We start from the raw sequence: 25,471 nt of genomic DNA, 5'->3' as shown, positions 1-25,471 counted from the left end.
TTCTAATAATAAAATCAATTCAAAAAATATCCATCCAAGTTACTTCCAGCAATAAAATTAATGATATCAATTCGAGGCCAAGTATTTTTTAATAAATTGAAAAAGTTACCACTTGAGTTACGTGCGGCACTAAAATTTATGATATCAATCGGAGGACAAGTGATTTATAAGTAAATCCAAATTTCCAGATTATGGAATTGTTTAAAGAAGCTTTTAAATCCAAAAAAATCACAAAAAAATCATTTCTTACTCTATGGTGGGAGAGACTTATACGAAAATCGATTCTTTTCAGACTTTCAGGAACTTCTGGTATTATTCACAATATTCGACGTCGATTGGATCGATACAAATTATGTTTAAATATGAGTTAAAAGTACTTGTCCGGCCCATTACTATTCATTCATAAAAATCAATCATAAAAAAACGAAATTGTACGGCAGAACCCGGTTAAAAATTTATTGAAATGCGTTTCATTTTTAGTTCAGTGTTCTTAATAATAGTATAGGTTAATACTTATACCGAATGGAATTGGTTTGCTAGAAGAAATGAGAAGTAAAAATTGCCGTTATCGAATATAAACTGAAGAATTATTTTGAAAGCTTGAACATGTTTATTGTGTCAAATTTTTTCCATCTATCGATGCACAATAATATCCCTTGTATATTACAGAACAACTCGTTTCCATTCTCATTAAATTGGTGCAATTAAGTGAAAATTATTTGAAGATAACTTCCTAAATATCCTCTGCATGAATGTAAGTGCTCCCTCAGTTCTCGAAAAGCCCTGATTTTTATTTGAATGAATAGTGATGGGCCGGACAAGTACTTTTAACTCATATTTAAACATAATTTGTATCGATTCAATCGACGTCGAATATTGTGAATAATACCAGAAGTTCCTGAAAGTCTGAAAAGAATTGATTTTCGTATAAGTCTCTCCCACCATAGAGTAAGAAATGATTTTTTTGTGATTTTTTTGGATTTAAAAGCTTCTTTAAACAATTCCATAATCTGGAAATTTTGAGTTACTTATAAATCACTTGTCCTCCGATTGATATCATAAATTTTAGTGCCGCACGTAACTCAAGTGGTAACTTTTTCAATTTATTAAAAAATACTTGGCCTCGAATTGATATCATTAATTTTATTGCTGGAAGTAACTTGGATGGATATTTTTTAAATTGATTTTATTATTACAATAAGATAAGAAAAATGGGGTACCGTTTTTTAAAATGTTTTCAAGCGCGATATTTCGGTTTTTTATTTCTCATATTTTATCAAGAGACTCGGTAGAGTCTCGGGACAAGTACATTGACAGCTCTGTCGCCTGCTGACCTGAGACTCTCGCCGAGACTATATTTTCTCTGAATAAAACGATTCGCCGTGGTGGGGGTAAAATTGGTATGCGATTTTCTTTAATTACGAAACTCATGAGTTCTGTATGGCTTTGAAAATTGAACTTTCAGCTAATTAAGAAGTTCTCTGTCGAATGAGCCCAAAATCAGCATGATCGGTGTCGTAATTGCTGAGAAAAAACTTTGCACGGGCTCAAGATTATGCAAAAAGTACAAAAAAAAGTATAATAAATCAATCGATATCAAGAGACTCGGCAGAGTCTCGCGACAAGTACATTGACAGTCCTGTCGTCTGCTGGCCCGAGGCTCTCGCCGAGACTATTATTATATTATCATTTTTTTTTATATTATCTCTGAATAAAACGATTCGCGATGGTGGGGGTAAAATCGACATGTCATTTTCTTGAATTGCGAAGCTCAGGAGTTATGTCGCAATTTGAAAATTGAACTTTCAGCTAATTAAGAAATTCTCTTTCGATTGCGCCCAAAATCAGCATGATCGGTGGCGTAATTGCTGAGAAAAAACTTTGCACGGGCTCAAGATTATGCAAAAAGTACCAACACATTTACGCAGCTGACGTATCCGTATTTGGGTTCAGACCGATACATACAAGGACTTCTTGATGCCCATCATAACCAATCACCGGTGAGAATCTATCCGTCTCGACCAATCGCCGATGAGAAAGTTTCTGATAGTCCTCAATGTTTTCTTGTATACCGTCTGTTATCGTCTGTTATGTTATTATAAAGTGATTGCGATCGTAGCCCCATGGATCAACGGTGCAAGATTTGCAAATTTCGTTTAAATAAATAAAACATTATTGGAAATAGCAGTGGATATAATCAATTTTATTTTTTTCATAAAAGAAGTTTCAATAAGTTTCGAGCCCAATTCACGACAATAATATCTATAATAAATAAAACCTCAAAAGTGGATTAATTGATCTCATACAGTGTACTGAGAGTGACTAAAATATTGAGAAGTGAAAACGTGAATAATGTGTGTCGTGAAAATTAAGAATTATCTGTTCTACTTCGATATCGTAATATATACATAGATAGCAAATTTGCGAGATTTCGCGTCATGTTGACGTTTGAGGTTATGACCGCCGGAGTGCTGTTGCGTGCAGAGTGTAGAAAAATAAAAGTGGTTATTGAAAAGTGGAAGGAATCGATATTATTAATGACGTGACTAATTAGTGTTGAATAATAATAATAATAACAATGAGAAAAAAAACGTTCGTTCATTATAACCTCTAAAACGTTCTTTCCAAACAGAAATTCTATGTTGTGTAATTACATTAAAGAAAGAGGTGGATGGTTATGTGTAGACGAATTCAAATAAATTTTAAAAAACTTTGGTCAAGTAATTCAATGTATTGTTGTCATAATTTCTTTCATTTAGTTTGGCTGTGTTCACCGGTCCCTTTTTTCCACCTCCTTAGCTTACAGTGTATTGTCATACCAATTTCTATTTGTTCTCCAGACAATACGAGAGATATTCATATTTCTATTTTTTTTATATTAATTTCAACAAGATAATTTGAAATATTTATAACAAAAAGCCTTCATAATTGCTTGTTCATACACCCAAGTTTTGAAAAAACTTTGAGCCATGTAAATGCATAGATATATTCACTTGAGTTGTTACATGATAAATTTGGAAATTAATTTCAATAAGTCATTGGGTGCTTAATTTTCATGATATCAAAATTTGTATCTTCGAAATGCAATGAACACCTCTAAAGTTCGACAAAGTGATGAAGCGACATGTATATTGAATATTTCCAGACCATGATTGCGATTGGCATTGTGGGTTGAAAAATTCATGTCTGTAAGTCTACACCTGATCATTTTTGGATGTGATCAAATATTTTGTCTGCGGATAACCATGGAGACATACAAAATTACAGCATTTTGCTTGCTTCAACATGCATCGTATCTGTCACTTTTTCAAAAATGTGGTTCATGTAATTTTGAAGTGTTTTTCCCTATAGCACCAAAGTCTGTAAAACTGGTACGTAGCAAGTACCTATGAACTTTGATATTTCTGTGAAATAGCAGGTATGCCAATCTTTTAGCTTTTTGGTTCCGACTGGAATATATTAACGAAGATATTCATTACTAAAGTCTTCACCTACTTATTTCTGAATAGATCTGAAATTACTGTCTTCAGAAACTAATGCACAGATACATGAAACAATTTTGATTTCTGTTCTCTTTCAATTGCACTGTCTTTTTTCTTTTTAACTATGGCTCTGCTCTTTCCGATCCTTGTTTTGACTCCATCGGTTTGCAGCGAATCGATGCATATTATTAATTGGTTGCCTAATATGTGTCCTATGATTTTCTACTATTTCTTCATGCTGATTGTGGTAACGTGATTCAAGAGGTTTCCAATTATGATCATCAATCGCACATTTTGTACAACAGATTCTCAAAACAGTTTCTGGTCTTGATATAAGTGTAGTTATTCTTTTTCCACCTGGTCAGTCGAGTAATAAATTTTGAAACTTGTTCCAAAAAGTCTTTGGATGCTTTTTTTGCTTATAATATGAAAATTTGAATCTTCGGAATGTGGTAGGCAAACACAAATATTGACAACAATACTTATGAAATGACGTGTATGTTGAGTATTCCTATTCTGCAAACTGCAAATGTGGAATTATTGGTGAAAACATTCATTACGATAAGTCTACAGTTGCTCAGTTTTGGATGCAATTGAGTATAATACCTGCCAACATCATGGAAACCTACAGAATTTCTGAATGTTATGTGCGCTATGTGATTTTAATGTAACATCATGACTTCTAACAACTTTCCACTCTAATACTATAGATTTGGATCATTGAAATACAGCAACAATCTGCAAACTATAAAATTTATATACTGTGCCATTCATTTTATTTTTTGACTCCCACCGTAACACAAATATGAAGTGAAAAATTCATTTCAAAAGTCTTCAGTTGCTCATTTATGGATTTTCTGTGGATAAGTATATGTGCTAAGTATCACCCCCTATCTTTATGGTAATATGTAATGGAACTTTGTTCAGCAAGTTTTAAAGTATTTCTTTTCAAATAGTATTAAAGTTTGTATTACTGCGGTATGGAGCGAATACCTTCAAACTTTGATATTTTTGTGTCGCAGCATGTGTGCCAATTATTTAAATTTTTTACTCCAACCGTAACATGTAATTTCAAAAATTCATCACAAAAGTTTTCAGCTTTACTAATTATCTTAATTTTCCTTTTTCTAAATTCTATGCTAAATTTCTGAATTTCCTAATTTATTTCTAAATTATCCTGAAATGAAATTGTTTTCCTCCACAAGCAATGCAGGTACCTTAAACGTCTTTGAATTCCGTTGCTCTGTTGAATCAAGTACGCTCAGTTTTTTTTACTTCTTTGAATTCTGACATAATAAATGTTTCCGGGTGGCTTTTTTCTGCAACTACCAAACTGTAGATAATTGGATCTCCGCGGCCACTTGCAAACTTTGGAAATATATTTCATCGGGGGCATATTTTGAATGACACGAAAATGTCTAGATTCAGAATGCAAAAACGACATTTTAAAATGGCCAATTCTGTTGTATTCGTTGTGTCTTGAATTTGATCTATCTTTTCTCTTTTCCTTTCTTTTCACTAACGTTATAAGCCGGAAATCATATCTCAGCCCGCAACACGCATTGCTACATGCTCTTGAGTTTCCAATGGACAAAACATTTTAGAAGACAAGGAGAAAAATCACCAAAGTCCAAGAACAAACCTCTATCGAAATATTTCCAGTTCAAATTTGACGAAATTTAGGTCTTTTTTCGTGGAAACCAACGTTATAAGCCGAAAATCATATCACGACCTACAACCTGCTTTTCACCGTGCTCTTTGGTTCCTAATTGACAAAACATATTAGAGTACAAGGAAAAAAATCGCCAAAGTCCAAGGAGAGACCTGTGACGAAATATTTTCAGTAAAATTTTTACGAAAAATAGGTCTTTTTTCGTGGAAACCTACGCTATAAGTCGAAAATCATATCCCGGCCTCCAACTCGCTTGCGGCCGTGCTCTTGGGTTCCTAATTGACAAAACATATTAGAGTACAAGGGAAAAAATCGCCGAAGTCCGAGGACAGACCTGTGACGAAATATGTCCAGTACAATTTTGACGAAAAATAGGTCTTTTTTCGTGAAAACCAACGTTATAAGACGAAAATCATAAATAATTCATAGAAATTTAAACTAATATCCTATAGTCAACTGAACATAAATAAGGAACTTTTGAGAAAAAAGACGTGATATCAAACCATAAACTTCCCCTAGGAAAAAAAAGGTTGGGACAAGTACATTGATGATCCCTCGTTTGTTGATAATTCCATCCATGAAAAAAACTTTAAAACAAAATTTTTATAAAAAATGGGCAAAAAAATTATTTTATAAAAAAAATACAGAACAATTCGAAAAAAATTTCACAAATCTTGAAAAAGCATTATCTTTAAAAAAAACTAAACTGAATCTATTTTTTAAAGTGTTAAAAGAACCAAATAACAAGTAAAAAATAAAAACCGAAAAATCGCGCTTGAAATCATTTTGGAAACCGATGCCTCATTCTTCTTATTTGATTCGAAGGGCTAAATCAACTAAAAAAAATTCCATCTAATTTACGTACAGCATTAAAATTTATTATATCAATTCGAGGCCAAGTATTTTCTAATAAATTGAAAAAAGTTACCATTTGAGTTACGTGCAGCACTAAAATTTATGATATCAATCGAAGGACAAGTAATTTATGAGTAACTCCAAATTTCAACATTATGGAACTGTTTTAAGAAGCTTTTAAATCCAAAAAAATCACATGCAAGCTAGTCATTTCTTACTCTATGATGGCAGAGACAATCGATTTTTTTCAGACTTTCAGGAGCTACTGATATTATTCACAATATTCGACGTCGATTGGATCGATAGAAATTATGTTTAAATATGAGTTAAAAGTACTTGTCCGGCCCATCACTTTCCATTAAACTTATTATATTTAAATAAAAATCAGGGCTTTTTTAGAACTGATGGAGCACAAATATTCATGCAGAGGGAATTTAGAAACTTATCTTCAAGTAATTTTCCCTTAATTGCACTAATATAATAAGAATGGAAACGAATTGTCCTACCATATACAAGGGATGTTTATGTGCATCGATAAATAAAAAACATTTTGCACATGAAATATGTTGAAGCTTCCAAAATAACTCCCCAGTTTGTATTGCTATGACGGCAGTTTTTACTTCTCACTTCTTCCAGCGAACGAATTTCATTCGGCATAACTAACTTATACTATTATTAAGAAACATTAAACTAATAATAAATCCCATTTCAATCAATTTTTAACCGGATTCTGCCGTACAGTTTCGTTTTTTTATGATTTATTTTTATTTGAATGGAAAGTGATGGGCCGGACAAGTACTTTTAACTCATATTTAAACATAATTTCTATCGATCCAATCGACGTCGAATATTGTGAATAATATCAGTAGCTCCTGAAAGTCTGAAAAGAATAGATTGTCTCTGCCACCATAGAGTAAGAAATGACTAGCTTGCATGTGATTTTTTTGGATTTAAAAGCTTCTTAAAACAATTCCATAATGTTGAAATTTGGAGTTACTCATAAATTACTTGTCCTTCGATTGATATCATAAATTTTAGTACTGCACGTAACTCAAATGGTAACTTTTTTCAATTTATTGGAAAATACTTGGCCTCGAATTGATATAATAAATTTTAATGCTGCACGTAAACTAGATGGAATTTTTTTTAATTGAATTAGCCCTTCGAATCAAATAAGAAGAATGAGGCATCGGTTTCCGAAATGATTTCAAGCGCGATTTTTCGGTTTTTATTTGTTACTTGTTATTTGATTCTTTTAACACTTTAAAAAATAGATACAGGTTAGTTTTTTTTAAAGATATTGTTTTTTCAAGATTTGTGAAATTTTTTTCGAATTGCTCTATATTTTTTTTATAAAATAATTTTTTTGCCCATTTTTTATAAAAATTTTATTTTAAAGTTTGTTTTATGGATGGAATTATCAGCAAACGAGGGACCATCAATTTACTTGTCCCAACCTTTTTTTCCTAGGAGTACTGTTTACCAAACCTTTACCAGGTTTATCATGTACAATCATAAAGTTGCATTTATATGATTTTTTCAATCAGTCGCACGCGAGATGAAGTCGAAAAAACAAGTTTCGAGCGGTCAACTCCCCATAATAAATTTCGATGAATTTATTGTTGGAGCGGGTAGTGTGAAGAAGCGTCATGGAAACTTACTACCTAACAGCATTCGAGCCGTATTTTGTGGCCCCTCGAATTGTGGAAAAACGAATGCCTTACTCACGCTCCTAATACATCCAAATGGTTTGAGATTTGAGAATATATATCTATACTCGAAATCGTTGAAGCAGCCTAAATACCGATTGCTCGAGCAACTGCTTAAACCTGTGGAAGGAGTGGAATTTTTTCAATTTAACGAGCATGAACAAGTTGTGGCACCTAGTGAAGCTCGCCCAAACTCCATATTCATCTTTGACGATATAGCGTGTGAGAAACAGGACAACGTGAGAGCATTTTTTTCCATGGGAAGACACGAGATTGTGGATAGTTTTTATCTCTGTCAGACGTATACTCGTATTCCGAAACATCTCGTGAGAGACAATGCAAATTTTATAGTGCTATTCAAACAAGATGATATGAACCTCAAGCACGTATATAATGATCATGTTAATACGGATATGACTTATGCAAGTTTCAAAAAAATGTGTGTCAAGTGTTGGAAATCGGGCAAGTATGGATTCATCACGATTGACAAGGACAGTGAATTGAATGCTGGAAGATATAGAAGGGGATTTGATTCTTTCCTCACTGTCGATGATGATGATGATAAATAATTGTTCCCCTGGATTTTACAAGACAGCCTAAAGTCTGACTTACTCGTGTCAACATGAAGCGCAAAGAACTTTTAAAAGAGACGGCTGTATTGAGTGAACTTGCCAAGGCGAGTGATGCAATAAGACGAAAACATCGAATATTGAAAAGTGGACGTGATAGTGCTCAGCAGAAAATGCAAGATGTGTTTAAACCGATTGTTGAACCATTGGAAGAACTAGTTTCATATACGAAAAAACCTAAAATTAAGAATGAACGTGTAAATGTTAAAAAGGAGGAAGAGGAGGAGGAGGAGGAGAAGGAGGAAGAGTCTCCAAATTTTGGAGAAAATAGCATGAAGCAAGATATTTCTTTCAAAGATGATATTTGGCATGATGCAATTACTGATGAGAATGTCGGTGTACCCTTAACTAAAAATAGTGATAATGATATTCATGAAGATAATAATGATGATGAGGACGATGATAATTTGGAATCATCTGGAGATGTTGATAATTTGATACGTGAATATCTGGGCTTACTGCGTAGTAATAACAAAACAAGATTAGATGGCGTGTATGGAGTACGAAATCTCGCTCAAAACAGATTAATGATTGGTGATTCACCAATTCATTTCGAACTCGATCATATAGTGGTTGGAGATGAAAAGTATCCCAAAAGTATTGGCTTGGTGGAACTGTTGTTTAAAAAAGAGCCCGAACTCAAATATGTAACACCAAATGACTTGGAGAAATATCAGAAAATTGTCATCACAACGAATGCTCATAAAAAATTTTTTAAACGCACGGGTGCGGTACGTCAGGATAAAAATAGTAAATTTAAAAATTATATATCCCAAATGCTCGGTAGCAACGATAAGAAAGGTGGTGCTCTGCCTCAGTATAAGGTAGCACGAAAGCATACCTCTGTCGACTATGTTCATTGGGATGATCCAAATGAGCTGGTAGATCGTCTTCGCTTATTGCTCGCATCGCAAGCTGCTGGAAATTCATCACATTCGAATGAAATTATATCGATTATCGAGGAGTTGCGTGAAGCTGAAATCATTTATTAACATGTGATGGCTTGCTTTCATCCACATTCCCAACATGAGCGTGGATGTGTTTGGACGAAAGTTGAGTAGACGTGGCGCAGGTCCTCGGGGTAAACCAGGTGCTGGATTCAAAATTACATCGGACGGTCATTACGACTTGGAACGAAAACGACTGAGCAACGTTGGTGAGCCAGTAAATGCTCGAGATGTTGTAACACTCGGTGCATTCAGCAAACACATTCATTCTATAACTCATAGTGTGACGAATCAAAAGTGCGAATCAAATGTGGCGGCTGCAGAAAAGCGTGTGAGAACCGAGCTCGCCCATCTCCGTGAAAAAATTGATAATATAAAGAGAGAAATCTCAGAACTTCATGATGATATGAAGTTTTTACGAGATCATCTAATGATAAGTCAGTGAAAAGTCCTCCAGACTCTTATCTTCTGCAATTGATGAGGACCGCGGGGGGGGGAGAAGAAAAAATGAGTAAAAAGAAGCTTGCGGTGGTTGAAGAACTGCATAAGCCAGCTCGACGGAATTATCCACGTCGACATGTGGATATACGTGGCCTGGATGAGACTTGGCAAGCTGATCTTGTAGATATGTCTGCATATGCACAACACAACTCCAACCATAAATTTCTCCTCACCGTCATCGATATATTCTCCAAATTCGCCTGGGCCGCACCGTTGAAGAGTAAAAGTGGAAAAGATGTGAGTGCTGCAATGGAGACGATTCTCAGCAAAGGACGCATACCGAAAAATCTTCACGTCGATCGAGGAAAAGAATTTTATAATATGAACTTAAAGGCTTTGATGAAAAAGTATAATATACACTTGTACTCTACATTTAGTAATTTGAAAGCATCAATTTGTGAGCGCTTCAATCGTACACTTAAGAATAAAATGTGGATTCAATTTAGTTTTCGCGGAAACTGGAAATGGATCGATATTCTCGATACATTAATTATAAAATATAATGATACATTACATCGTACGATAAAAATGAAACCGAAAGATGTGAACGCTGAGAATGAAAAACAATTATTGCACAATGTATACAATAGATCTGAAATAGGAGACCAAGCAAAATTAAAAATCGGCGATAAAGTGCGCATAAGTAAATTTAAGAATGTATTCGAAAAAGGTTATACACCAAACTGGACAACGTAAATTTTCACAATATATCGAGTGAGAAAAACTAATCCAGTTACATATAATATAAAAGATCATCAAGATGAGCCCATCGCAGGTCGTTTTTACGAGCAAGAGCTGCTTCGAGCAAAATATCCCGACATATATCTCATTGAAAATGTGTTGAAGAAACGTGGTAGTCAGTTGTTTGTAAAGTGGCTAGGTTTCGACAAAGCACACAATAGTTGGATAAATAAAAATGATTTGTAAACGATAAAGATGGAAAATTCAAAGTCTGATTTATTTTTACGACCCTTTCCCAATCAAGTTCTCCGCACGAAGAGCAGATTGAAGGAAAAAGAATGACAGTTTCACAAAAAAATTTATTTAACATCAATTACAAAATATATATATTCCAAATGTACAAATTTTTGAGGAGAAAAGTCCTCCATTACAGAATTTTTATTACAATGTATAAATGTATAATTAATTAAAATGTATAAATGTTGAGAACAAGTTCCCACTCTCACAATTTTTCGCATTCAATGTACAAATATATTCTCTCAATCTTTAACACTCATGAGCACACATTCGTATGATCTATGACTCCATAGCTTCTGGAAATTCAGGAATACTGTAATGGCCCCATGGCAACGTGTCTACCGTTCCAGGTATGACATACCGCTTGTCATCGTGTGGACTTAGAGCAATTTTTGTCTCTGTGATGGTATAGACATTGTGTAATGTCGAGCGAATTGAAGATTGAGAACGTTTCATCTCGATCTGCTGATTAAGGTAGGAGTCGCGCGACAATCGATATTAGACGAACTCGTGATTTTTAAATTATACCATTTTTACGTGATAAACTTTCATATGGCTAAAGGATTTAATAGGTTACCGAAAATTATATCAAGAAATTTACGATCAAAAATAGAAATATAACACGGCATCGTATGAGAAACCCATCCCGCCAACACTATGATTGCAGAATTCATTTCCTTATCGATTAGATATAGTTTATGATAAAATTGCTCCTCATAGATTATATTATAAAGATTATAATGTGACCATAAAAATATAGGGCCATCGACTAATTCGAAGAGAATTTTTAAAATAATCTCGATGAAAACTCAGAAAATGGAAGGAGATCGACTGCCATGAAGTGGCTCGATATACTTGGCAACGTTAAGAATGTATACATTGTGACGTGACATTTCGCCCCGCCACGCCCGTACGAACCCGTGTCGACCAGTGGACCGGTATACGGCCCATACTTTTGCCGACGCCCGCCGCCCGCCTGTTTTCATTCGGATGAAGATTCTTTAGTTTTAGCCGCGTCACGTAACGTTAACTTGGCCTTACCTTGAATTCTTGAATTTCTTCCTTTGTATTATTTATTGCCTACCTGCGCACACGCCATCACGAATTGCCTGTAAAAAGAGAGGGAGACGCGCATTTGTAGTACCTATTCGTATGCTATCTTCTGTCGAGCGTCGACGGACTTGAGGTCGAATCTTTGTTTCGCGACTATGCCTCGTGGGAGTTTCCTCGGGATCACCGAAGTACCTCGTTTCCTTCCCTCCCCCTCTGCCGGCCGCGCACGCGGGTCGCGCTTTCGCGTGCTCAATTTCTCTGTGTGGGGTTCGCGGGGACTTTCCTGTCCGCGTACCGGGGACTGGGCTCCGCACAACCAAGCTCAGTCCAGTGGGCGGTCAGAGGATCACGCCGGTTTTATCGGCCAATTTGAACGCCTCCCGTGACCTCTTCGCCGAAGCAACCGAGAGTTGTCCCGTCCACCGTCGTCCGCCCGGGCACTACAGTTCGTAAAACCGGCGCCTCGTCCAGTGGGGCTCGGGATTATCCACCGGGAGTCGGGGTGTAATCTTTGCCTGGTGGCGCCTAGTGGACCCACCGTGGCTCGAAGGGACGCCCCGAGTCGCGAGGGAGGTCTCCCCCCGGCTCTCCGGTAACGTCGGCCGAGTCCCCAAGAGGAACAGTGTCCGGGCCTCGACAAAACCACCGAACGCGGTCGGGAACTTTGCCCGCAGAACCCTTCATTTCTTGAATCCGGCGTTAGCCACAACCGGGCGCGTGAGAGGTTAACTCTCCCACGTGCTCGATTTTCGTATTTGCCGCGGGAAGCGCGGTGCGCGAGCAACCACAAGTCCGCTCGTGAGGCGCGAGAGCGTGGCCCGTGGCGTGCGGCCCGGCGGAGAGGGGGAAGTGCCGAGACGGCGCACCGGCCGGCGCACTGGTCAGTCTTCATCTGAACAGCGCGGCGGACGGTGCCTCCTACCTGACTTGAAGGGATCTCTCGGTAAGCCCGCTCCTCATGTTTCTCTTCCCTCCTGTTCTCGTGTCTCTAGTCCCTTTTTTGTATAATGTCGCCTCTGGGGGATCGAGTCCCTGACATTTATTTGTAGATTGTGCCTGATGAGAGATCGTGGAAGGGAATTGTCGGCCTCGCGGCCGGCAATCGTCCCGACTCTTTCTCCGTCGTCTCGCGGATATTTCCGGGATGGAACACGAGGACAGGAGCGATATTGTTTGGCCAATTGCTGATTCCGTCTATTCGTTTCCCTAGTTTTCGCCTCAAGTCTCTCGCCGTCGCGTTATTACATTTTTCGTCATATTACCTGGCGACTAGCGCGTGCGCTAGCGCCCTGCCTATCTCTCTCTCTTTCGCGTTGTCGCGCTTCGGGATGTACGGCGTTGAGCCCCGGCTTTGTTTAGCCTAATATTTTACGTGCGCTTCTGCCGTCTCGCGTGTTACCCCGTCGTTGTAATGGAACTACTCTGATTTGTCCTCGGTATTGCCCTCGCGCGTTGCGCTGAGTCGATCATAATATCTTTCTGTCGAATCTTACCTGCGCTTACCTACAGCCTCCGCGGCTGTTCAATTTTTCCCTGCGCTTTACCTACGGTACTCGTTACCGGTTACCTGCGCCTTACCTCCGGTACTCGCTACCGGCTACCTGCGCTTTACCTACGGTGCATGTCGCCGTTTGTCCTCGACCTGCGTTCTATCTACGGCCTTCGGCCCCTGCGGATGTTACCGGCGTGTTACCGTTTCGTTCTGAGGCACTCACTGTATTCTCTACCCATGTTTTCTTATGAATTTCTTGTCATCATTAAACGGTGAATAAAATTGTTAATAATTTACTGATCCATTGATTTGTGTCGGCTACATTCTTTCGTGTCGTGAATGGTTGTCTTTTCCCCAAGTACCCTCCCCTCTACCTTTAGTAACTCAGAATCGAGCTGAGTAGTCGGGTCATCCTTCGTCGCGCGGGGAATCACGGGGTCGTGTATAACCTTCCAATTCGGGTGGGCAAAATTAAGTCGATTTCATCGGCGGTACGCTCGTACCTGGCGCCCAGCCCACCCGGGGCCGTGTGGACTTGTGATTCTCCTCATCGTGAGCGGAGAAGGGGCGAGGCAACCCTCTCGGGGGAAATGTCTCGTTACAAATGGCGCCCAACGTGGGGCCCGAAAGTAACCATTCGCGAATTTACAGATTGAAGTTAATTTCGTAAACTTCGGTGGAAATAATATCGTTTGCATTATACCGACGTCTCGAACTATCTTTTTCCCTCATCATCGTACCTAGGCACTAAGTCGCGGGCAATAAACGTGACCCCCCCCCGGTCCGACGCAGTACATTCCTTTCGTCGATTACGGTTTCGTCGAAGAGTCAAGATTCCGCGTTTTTGTGCGTCGTACGGCGAGAGACGTTGAGTGTTGTTGTACACTAAAAGTACGTTATGATTATCATTATTTACGGTCTTCGGGAGCGCCAGCACTGCCCATTGTTCGCTCGGCCGCTCGAAATGTTTACACCTCTCCCTAAGCTCAACGTTGAGCCGACATTGTAATTGTGTCCTTTGTGTGATAAGTTGTCTTACGAGGCGGTGAAGCCACCTCTTACCCCCCACATTAAATATAAACGGGCGAGCGCTCGTCTCCCCGTACACCCCCAACCCGGCTATCATATACAATATCTGGTTTTTGCGTGCTTCCTTGGAACCCGCAGGCGTGCACACCGAAATTTTTTTGGTTTCCCCGAAATACTCGTGTCGATCAGCGAGTGGGTCTCTCGCGGCGTAGTGTTGTCATCTGCTGAGTCAACCGCGGTCGGACACGAGAGGTGCGTCGTAGTACGCGTCGCGCGGGTTACACACATCAGCGACGCTCGACCTATGCTCGCTTTGTTATTGTTTGAGGCACAGTTCTTCGAACGGGGATTAACCCCCCGAGCAGCGGAGCCTACGTCCCGAGGCACCGAAGTGGAAAACAATTTTTGTTCTTTCTTCGGAACTCAGTCCCGAGGTCTCGAGTGTTCCGCGAACGGTTAATCCGTTGTTTACACTAGCAGAAACGCCGCGTTCTTCTTCTCCCCTCCCCACCCTAATAATAGGCCCGGAAAGTTTAACCCCACTCCTGCTCTAGCACCAAGAGGTTCACGGCGAGGCGCGCCAACCGGACAGTATTGACCAAGCCGCGCGATCGAGTTGTCACGTCCGGGAGTACCCATCAGTTGCACCTCACGCACGCCGTACTTCGTCCGAATAATCTTCGAATTCAGCTCTTATCACGTAATTACCCAATTTCACCCCTTCGCTCTAGTTACGTCTATTCATTTACAGTCGTGCGGAAAATCAGTCGGCGCGACTTGCCTGTCGATTCGACAACCGCGCGCTCTCTTCGCGAATTACCTGTCGTTTCGACACTTTCGAATTAATTTCGCGAATTACCTGTCGTTTCGACACTTCGAATTAATTTCGCGAATTACCTATTGATTCGACCGTCGGATTAATTCCGCGAATTACCTGTCGATTCGACGACCGCGCGTTCCCTTCGCGAATTACCTGTTGTTCGACGCTTTCGAATTAATTTCGCGAATTACCTGTCGTTTCGACACTTTCGAATTAATTTCGCGAATTACCTGTCGTTTCGACACTTCGAATTAATTTCGCGAATTACCTATTGATCCGACCGTCGAATTAATTCCGCGAATTACCTGTCGATTCGACGACCGCGCGTTCTTTTCGCGAATTACCTGTCACTTCGACACCTTCGGATTAATTTCGCGAATTACCGGTCGATTCGACGACCGCGCGTTCTTTTCGCGAGTTACCTGTTGATCCGACACCTTCGGATTAATTCCGCGAATTACCTGTCGATTCGACGACCGCGCGTTCTTTTCGCGAATTACCTGTCACTTCGACACCTTCGGATTAATTTCGCGAATTACCTGTCGATTCGACGATCGCGCGTTCTTTTCGCGAATTACCTGTCGACTCGACGACCGCGCATAATTTCCGCGAATTACCTGCTGACCCGGTAGCCACGAATTACCTCTCACGAGTTATCTACCGGCCGCGCGCCCCCTGCCGTCTCTCGACGAGGGGCCCCCCCCCGCTTCAGCTAACAAGAACCCGGGTCACGCTTCAAACTATCCGCGGGTCCCGACATGCCCGAGGGCGAACCAACGAGCCCTCCGGATTTCGGTTCCGGCCTGCCGCGGGCACCCTCGCCCTCCTTGTCAGTAGCGGCCGGCGGGTTAGACGAGCACCTCGACGCAGATACTCTGGCGTCGGGGACATCGCGATTACCCCACGGGGTGGGCGACGATTCCGGCATGGGGTCGGTTCTACACCCCGGCGGGGGTTTAGGTGCATCGGGCGTGTGGATGGGGGGAGTGACCAAAACGACCGATAGCGTGAAAGGCCCCCGGACGACCCCCGGTACCGACGCGTCGCACCACGCGGCGCCGCCGAATTGGTTAGACTCCACCCGCTACCAGGAAGTTTGGGCGCATCTAGCCGACTCCGCCGCAACCCTCCCGGGCCACCAACCCTGGGCCGGCCCACCTTCTAATCTCGGCAGTCAGCCCACCGGGACGCGCCCGAAAACCTCATTGGCCTGGTACCCTCCTCTGAGCGCGGGAGTGATGCACCCGGGGCGCTTCTCCGGCGTCTTCGCGGAACCGCCCCTAGGCGGGGGGTTCCAACCCCGAAGGACAGCGCCACCAGGGCCCGATCCCAGGTTAGTAACTGATAATTCTTCTCGTCAAGGGTCCGAGGTACCTCACCCTCGTAACCAGGCCTCTGCCTCTTCCGTTCTACACCTAATGCGTAAGTGGAACATCTCCTTCACGGGTAAGAAAGGGGAAGATATCGATACCTTCCTCACGCGGATCGAAGAAGGTCGGGCACTGGTTGCTGTTTCGGAAACCGACCTGATCCGTTGTATCCCCTTCTTCCTGTCAGGGGTAGCCTTACAGTGGTTCCGAAACGATAGCAACCGCTGGACGACGTGGAGTCAATTCGCCGCGGCGTGTCGCGTGCGGTTCGGCGACCCCGATTACCAATACGCGTTACGCGAAGAGATCATGCGTCGGACACAGGGGATCGACGAACCTGTAGCGGATTACCTTACCTGCTTGCGTGGATTATTCAACCGCTTGCAACCTCCCTGGCGCGAATCCGAGCAAATACAGTACGCCCACCGTAACCTGATACCGAGACTGCACATCGCGATACATCGGGACGACGTGTTCGACTTCGACTCCTTCGAACACATTGCCGTGCGGATCGAGAAAAGTTTCCTGGTCTCACGCACGTATCGGGCACCCCCGCCGCCCGGGCAGTCGTTATGCCCCGAATTAGCGTATCGCGGCGCGAGAACCGCCCCAGCGCCCCCCGCACGTCAGGCGTACGCCGCCGTGGAAGTCTGGCCCGAAGTCGCCGGCCGGGACGGCGAACCAACCGCGAACGCGGGCGCCGCGGTCTCCGACCTCGACTCAGCAGCCGTACCGCCCACGGAAGCGGTAAACGCGGTGCAAAGATCAGGCAACCCTCGGCCGAGACGTAAAGCCGCCTCGAAACCCCCTACCTCGGGTTCAACAGGTCCAACCTTGGACGCTACCTCGGAACCGCTAAACTCCCTCAATCCCTTCCGCGAAAACGGACCGTCGGCGAACCCGACTACCGGCAACCACTCCACCATGGCTTCGCGGCCCACCACGTGTTGGAATTGCGGCAAGTCAGGCCACCGGTTTAACGCGTGCTCGGAGCCGCGTACTACCTTTTGTTATCGCTGTGGGCGTCGCGGGTTGAAAGTCACCGAGTGTTCCTGTTCGGGAAACCGCTAAAAGCGGGCCCGGAAATCCCTACCGGTGTACCCGCTGACAGATCACACCAGCCGTACCTACTAGATACCTACCCGACCAACGACGAGCCGATCCGTTGCGGTACCGTCCAGACCGGAGAGAGCCCCACCGCGATTTTTATTACCTTCACCATCCGTGGCCACCCGATTCGCGCATTGTTTGATTCCGGCTCCAGCCGAACTTTCCTGGGCCCGCTCGCAATCCAGTGGATGGACGACCTCGGGGTAACCCGAGAGCCCTGCCGCCCGCGCGGAGTGGAAATGGCAGGGGGGCAACGGGCCATCGCCTGCGAAGTCGTTAACCCCCTCGTATGCCTGAATGGCAGTACCTTCCGTTTGACCGCATACCTATTACCTGCACTGGTTCTACCGTGCATTTTGGGATTAGATTTCATGCGTACAGCGCAGATGGTCGTCGACTTCGCTAGCGAACGATGGTTCAGCTGGTACGATCCCCAGCGAATCCATACCTTCGAGTCGCAACACGGACCGTCGGTGGTAAAACACCTGTGTTGCGGCCTGAGAGACTTAGCCGCGAACGAATCGGCCCTACTGAAAGAACTCGTGAAAAACGAAATACCCCCAGCGCCCGAAAAACCGGGTTGCACGTCCCTAACTGAGCACCACATCGACGTCGGTGGCCATCCCGCTATTAAACAACGGTATTACGCAGTATCCCCGGCCATCGAGAAGGCTATCCACGAGTCAGTCCAACAAATGCTCGCGGACGGAATCATCGAGCCGTCAGCTAGCGACTGGTCGAGCCCTATCGTCATGGTGAAAAAGCCCAACGGAAAGTTACGTTTCTGCTTAGATTTCCGCAAAGTCAATGAAGTCACGAAAAAGGACGCGTATCCGATCCCTCTCATGAATAGCATACTCGACCGCTTACGGCAGGCGAACTACATCACGACGCTTGACCTCAGCCAGGCGTACTTTCAAATACCTCTCGCCGAATCGAGCCGCGAGATAACTGCTTTCACGGTCCCGGGCATGGGTCTATTTCACTTCCGTCGTATGCCATTCGGCCTCACTAACGCCCCAGCTACCTTCCAACGACTGCTAGATCGCTTGATCGGACCCGAGATGCAACCGCACGTATACGTGTATCTAGACGACATTATTATCGTGACGCCCACTTTCGAGGAACATCTAACCTGGTTGGAACGTGTCCTCTCGAAGATTCGTAACGCCGGCTTGACTATTAATCCGGACAAGAGCGAATTCTGCTGTTCGGAAGTTAAATACCTCGGTTTCGTGGTCAACCGCGAAGGCCTCCAAATTGACCCGGAAAAGGTGTCCCCGGTCCTGACTTACCCCGCGCCGCGAAACATCAAGCAATTACGCCGCTTCCTAGGAATGGCCTCGTGGTACCGGAGATTCATACCTGCCTTTGCCTCGTTGGCCGGTCCGCTTACCTCGTTATTGAAGAAAAATTCGGCTTGGGCCTGGGACCTACCTCAACGTAAAGCGTTCGACGAGATTCGCGCTCGTCTATCTACCTCGCCCACCTTGAGCTGCCCCGATTTCGAACTCCCTTTCGTGCTTCAGACCGACGCCAGTAGCGTAGGCCTAGGAGCAGTGCTCACCCAAACCGTGGACGACGTCGAACACGTGATTGCGTACGCCAGCCGCGCCCTGAACCCCGCGGAGAAGAATTACACCACCACTGAACAAGAGTGCCTAGCGGTGATTTGGGCCGTTCGTAAATTCCGCTGTTACCTGGAAGGTTATCACTTCACGGTGATAACTGACCACTCGAGTTTGAGGTGGCTACACCACTTGAAGAATCCCTCGGGTAGGCTCGGTCGTTGGGCGTTGGAGATGCAGGAATACGATTACGAGATACTCCACCGTAAAGGAGCACTGCACCACGTCCCTGACGCGTTATCTCGTATCCCAGAGGAGACCTGTTCCGCGTTGACATTCCCCAGCCCCAGTAACGATCGTTGGTACAATAAGAAACTTCGCTTAGTCCGTCGCAACCCCGATCAGCATCCCGATTGGCGAGTGGAGGACGCGCGACTGTATCACCATCGGCCACCGCGTTTCCCTGCCCTCGAGTTAGGAGACTTAAACGCCTGGAAGCTAGTGCTGCCCGTTGAACTCAGGCAGCAGGTACTGTTTACCTGCCACGACGTCCCGCAAGCAGGTCACCTCGGAGTAGAGAAAACTTTCCATCGTCTGAGCGTGCGTTATTACTGGCCAAATATGTTCCGGGACGTTGCGAATTACGTGCGGAAATGCGGAGTCTGCCAGCGCTGTAAAGTAGAACAAGCCGTCCCGGTCGGTCTCATGGGTAAGCGTGTACTAGACAAGCCCTGGGACATCGTCGCGGCGGACATAATGGGGCCCCTACCTACTAGCAAAAATGGGTTCGCGTACATCCTGGTCCTGCAGGACTTATTTACGAAATGGATCGAGTGTTTGCCGCTGCGTAAAGCCACCGGAAAGAAAATAGCGGAAGTCATCGACGACTTCGTGGCGTGCCGTTGGGGTAAACCACGCGTGCTCCTCACCGACAATGGGACGGAATTCGTGAACCGCGATATACGGGCCCTGACTGAACGGCTGGGCGTTCTACACCACACCATCGCCCCCTACCACCCTCAAGCGAATCCGGTCGAACGCGTTAACCGCGTGGTTAAGTCAATGATTACCTCTTACCTCGGGCCCGACCACCGCCAATGGGACGTCCACCTACCTGAATTCCGGTTTGCCTACAATACTGCCTACCACAGCTCCACCCAATCGAGCCCCGCGTACCTAAACTTCGGCCGTGAGCCCCTACCTTCCCAGGATCTAGCGGCGCCGGACACTCGCGAACCGATAGCGAATACGCCTCAAGCCTGGCTTGATCGAATGAAACGGATGCAGCAATTGAGGGGACTCGCGCGAATAGCCATTGACGAGGCCCAACAACGCCAAGCGTTGTATTACAATCGAAAGCACCGCGACCGCGATTATTGCGTCGGCGACCTCGTTTTGAAAAGACAACACGTTCTTTCCTCCGCTACCCAACATGTCGCCGCGAAATTAGCGACGAAATTTCATGGACCATTCGTCGTCCGGAGTAACGTTTCCCCAGTGGTATTAGAACTATCTAACCTCGAAGGTACCTGGGTGGGCAAGGTCCACGTGCAAGACTTAAAACCCTACGTGGCCTAGACCGTGAGCACCCATTAGGATCGACCACGAGTATTTCCCCCGCTAGTCCTACCGCCTTGCCACTTTACCTCGCATGTGTGAAGCTAATCTTATTTTTTTGTTTGCGTCCACCCCTTCCACAGGCGTCTTGTTACCTGCTCATACCTGCACCGCTTTCTCATTACCTACCAAGCTTGGGCCTCCGACGTTACCTGCATAAAGTTACTACCTGACGCAATCCCTACCCCTCACACTACCTTGGCTGTTGTTTGCACCATTCGCGCTGCCTTACCCGGTTTCCGTGTCCCGAACGGCGCGACTCTTCGGTCCACGAGAATGAACGGCGGAAGTGCAGACCCGCGGCTACGGAGGAGGGCCTCGGAGGGAGCCTCGACGCCACCAGCTCCCGACACCGGCAGGGAACACCTCACGACCAGACCATCTGAGGAACCCCCACTCCTGGTGGTGAATCTCGACAGCGACGAGGAGGACGAATTGCTACGCAGCCCCAGCGATTCGAACGCGAGTTCACCCCCGCGAAAGCGCTGGTCTCCGCCGGGCAGTCCGTCCCGCTCGCCCAGCCCATCACCGCCACGCCACCGCCGCCGCGAGCCGAGAACTCCGCCGAGGTCACCGGACCCCTCACCGCCTCGGGGACGGGAGTCGCGCTCGACTCGGCGCAGTCCCACCCCGCCGCGCCAGCGATCTCCCCGACCGCGCAGTCTATCGCCACTGGTGATCCTCGGGGAGCTACAGGAGGCGTTAAAATTCGACTGGTCAGAAGAAATAGACACCAACCCGCTCTTCAACGGCATCCGTCCCTTCGCCAGCCTGCTGGCCGCCAGCGAGTACGTCCGCCCGGGATTCGTTTCGGCCCTGACAGATTTGGTCCGCGCGCTCACTCACCAGGGCTGCGGCTACTGCCCCATCGCAGAGGGACTGCGACCTCCACGGAGTATGGGGTCCTCCGCTACGATTCGGGAGTTCCCTTTAACCCGGGAGAGCGGCACACAAACGGTGGAACCAGAGCCACTCCCGTTACCTGCCGTCCCGCCTCCACCTCAAGAAACGGCCATAAGGGAGCCCGAACCAGCGAACCCGTCACCACCAAGTAACCAAGCGGAGGCGAGCCAAGCGACGGAGAATCGGGTCACCAGTGAACTCCACCCGAAAAGGAAGCCCAGCCGAGAGCTACCCAATAAGCCCGCCCAACGAACCCGCTACGGGGCCTGTTACAACTGCGGTAGTTCCCGGCACGCCCGCCAGGAATGTCCGGAGCCCCCTGGAATCTTCTGCTTCCGTTGCGGAACCCGAGGGGTCACAGTGCGTACCTGCCCGATCCATGGACCCATTTACGAGAAGGAGCAGCGCAACAACACCCGTCCAACACCGTCGCGGCGTCGCGACGACGATCGCCAAGGCCCTCAACCGCACCGTAACCACGCACGGGGATAACTACCTGCCCCCCTTCGCCACTCCGGATTGACAGTACCTCTCTCCCCTGCCCGACTCGACTGCAATACCTGGACGACACCTTTCCCCGCGTCCTACCTAGCCGGTACACCCCCCCTAGCTTTTAGTTCATGCACTCAATTTAATTTCGTTTTCCCTTTCTATTCTGTGGGTCATTTATGACGCCGTCCCCTCGAGGGAAAAGCCTATTTATTTTGCGTTACCTAGTTTAATCCTTACTGTAAGTTACGTTTACCTTGCTTTATTGTTAGCCACGTTGCCAAAGGGGCTATCATTGCGTTCCCATTGGGCCCATTACGCGAAGCGTTCACTAGTCTTAAGTCCTAGATCAGAGTGGGAGTACCTCGTTCCTGATACCTGTCAGCCCACCAACCTCAGTGTCACCGCTCTCTAGTGATTAACTCATTAAACATGATTACCTCATACGCCTTGTTGTTGATTAGTACCTTACCCCTTCCGGTGGACGTGCGATGGGCTTAGTGACCTTGAGGCTCACTCGAAGACCGAACCGTCCTTTATCAATTCAATTGGCGACTTCGCGTATGTTCGAGGGGTTAGTGGCCATTCGATGTGAAGAGGGAGCACGCCTGTGGCGTGGATGGAGGAACTAACAGGGCTCCGAGGACGGTCTGCCGAGGGACCCTTCTTTGTTACAGGTCATTTCTCTGGGAGGCTCCCGGAACACTGGTTGCTACGATCGTGCGGGCGGCCCCGGAAGGATCCTGGCTGCGGGAGGACGCTACACCACAGCGAACGCCGAACACCACAGCCGACATCGACGAGCGTCGCCTTCCTCTCCCCGAAGCGCATTCTGGGGTGGAGGTTTTGTGACGTGACATTTCGCCCCGCCACGCCCGTACGAACCCGTGTCGACCAGTGGACCGGTATACGGCCCATACTTTTGCCGACGCCCGCCGCCCGCCTGTTTTCATTCGGATGAAGATTCTTTAGTTTTAGCCGCGTCACGTAACGTTAACTTGGCCTTACCTTGAATTCTTGAATTTCTTCCTTTGTATTATTTATTGCCTACCTGCGCACACGCCATCACGAATTGCCTGTAAAAAGAGAGGGAGACGCGCATTTGTAGTACCTATTCGTATGCTATCTTCTGTCGAGCGTCGACGGACTTGAGGTCGAATCTTTGTTTCGCGACTATGCCTCGTGGGAGTTTCCTCGGGATCACCGAAGTACCTCGTTTCCTTCCCTCCCCCTCTGCCGGCCGCGCACGCGGGTCGCGCTTTCGCGTGCTCAATTTCTCTGTGTGGGGTTCGCGGGGACTTTCCTGTCCGCGTACCGGGGACTGGGCTCCGCACAACCAAGCTCAGTCCAGTGGGCGGTCAGAGGATCACGCCGGTTTTATCGGCCAATTTGAACGCCTCCCGTGACCTCTTCGCCGAAGCAACCGAGAGTTGTCCCGTCCACCGTCGTCCGCCCGGGCACTACAGTTCGTAAAACCGGCGCCTCGTCCAGTGGGGCTCGGGATTATCCACCGGGAGTCGGGGTGTAATCTTTGCCTGGTGGCGCCTAGTGGACCCACCGTGGCTCGAAGGGACGCCCCGAGTCGCGAGGGAGGTCTCCCCCCGGCTCTCCGGTAACGTCGGCCGAGTCCCCAAGAGGAACAGTGTCCGGGCCTCGACAAAACCACCGAACGCGGTCGGGAACTTTGCCCGCAGAACCCTTCATTTCTTGAATCCGGCGTTAGCCACAACCGGGCGCGTGAGAGGTTAACTCTCCCACGTGCTCGATTTTCGTATTTGCCGCGGGAAGCGCGGTGCGCGAGCAACCACAAGTCCGCTCGTGAGGCGCGAGAGCGTGGCCCGTGGCGTGCGGCCCGGCGGAGAGGGGGAAGTGCCGAGACGGCGCACCGGCCGGCGCACTGGTCAGTCTTCATCTGAACAGCGCGGCGGACGGTGCCTCCTACCTGACTTGAAGGGATCTCTCGGTAAGCCCGCTCCTCATGTTTCTCTTCCCTCCTGTTCTCGTGTCTCTAGTCCCTTTTTTGTATAATGTCGCCTCTGGGGGATCGAGTCCCTGACATTTATTTGTAGATTGTGCCTGATGAGAGATCGTGGAAGGGAATTGTCGGCCTCGCGGCCGGCAATCGTCCCGACTCTTTCTCCGTCGTCTCGCGGATATTTCCGGGATGGAACACGAGGACAGGAGCGATATTGTTTGGCCAATTGCTGATTCCGTCTATTCGTTTCCCTAGTTTTCGCCTCAAGTCTCTCGCCGTCGCGTTATTACATTTTTCGTCATATTACCTGGCGACTAGCGCGTGCGCTAGCGCCCTGCCTATCTCTCTCTCTTTCGCGTTGTCGCGCTTCGGGATGTACGGCGTTGAGCCCCGGCTTTGTTTAGCCTAATATTTTACGTGCGCTTCTGCCGTCTCGCGTGTTACCCCGTCGTTGTAATGGAACTACTCTGATTTGTCCTCGGTATTGCCCTCGCGCGTTGCGCTGAGTCGATCATAATATCTTTCTGTCGAATCTTACCTGCGCTTACCTACAGCCTCCGCGGCTGTTCAATTTTTCCCTGCGCTTTACCTACGGTACTCGTTACCGGTTACCTGCGCCTTACCTCCGGTACTCGCTACCGGCTACCTGCGCTTTACCTACGGTGCATGTCGCCGTTTGTCCTCGACCTGCGTTCTATCTACGGCCTTCGGCCCCTGCGGATGTTACCGGCGTGTTACCGTTTCGTTCTGAGGCACTCACTGTATTCTCTACCCATGTTTTCTTATGAATTTCTTGTCATCATTAAACGGTGAATAAAATTGTTAATAATTTACTGATCCATTGATTTGTGTCGGCTACATTCTTTCGTGTCGTGAATGGTTGTCTTTTCCCCAAGTACCCTCCCCTCTACCTTTAGTAACTCAGAATCGAGCTGAGTAGTCGGGTCATCCTTCGTCGCGCGGGGAATCACGGGGTCGTGTATAACCTTCCAATTCGGGTGGGCAAAATTAAGTCGATTTCATCGGCGGTACGCTCGTACCTGGCGCCCAGCCCACCCGGGGCCGTGTGGACTTGTGATTCTCCTCATCGTGAGCGGAGAAGGGGCGAGGCAACCCTCTCGGGGGAAATGTCTCGTTACAACATATATATATACTTTTCGTGATAGCCGGCGAGTTTGGAGGCTAGGATATCTTTCGACTGTCAGGTGAGAAGAGAACCGATATATATATGTATATATTGAAAAACCGGGTCAAATAAGCAATCATAAGATA

Source organism: Venturia canescens, chromosome 6 (genome assembly GCF_019457755.1).
Source record: "Venturia canescens isolate UGA chromosome 6, ASM1945775v1, whole genome shotgun sequence".
NCBI lineage: Eukaryota > Metazoa > Arthropoda > Insecta > Hymenoptera > Ichneumonidae > Venturia > Venturia canescens.
Note: the sequence above shows the minus strand (reverse complement) of the source record.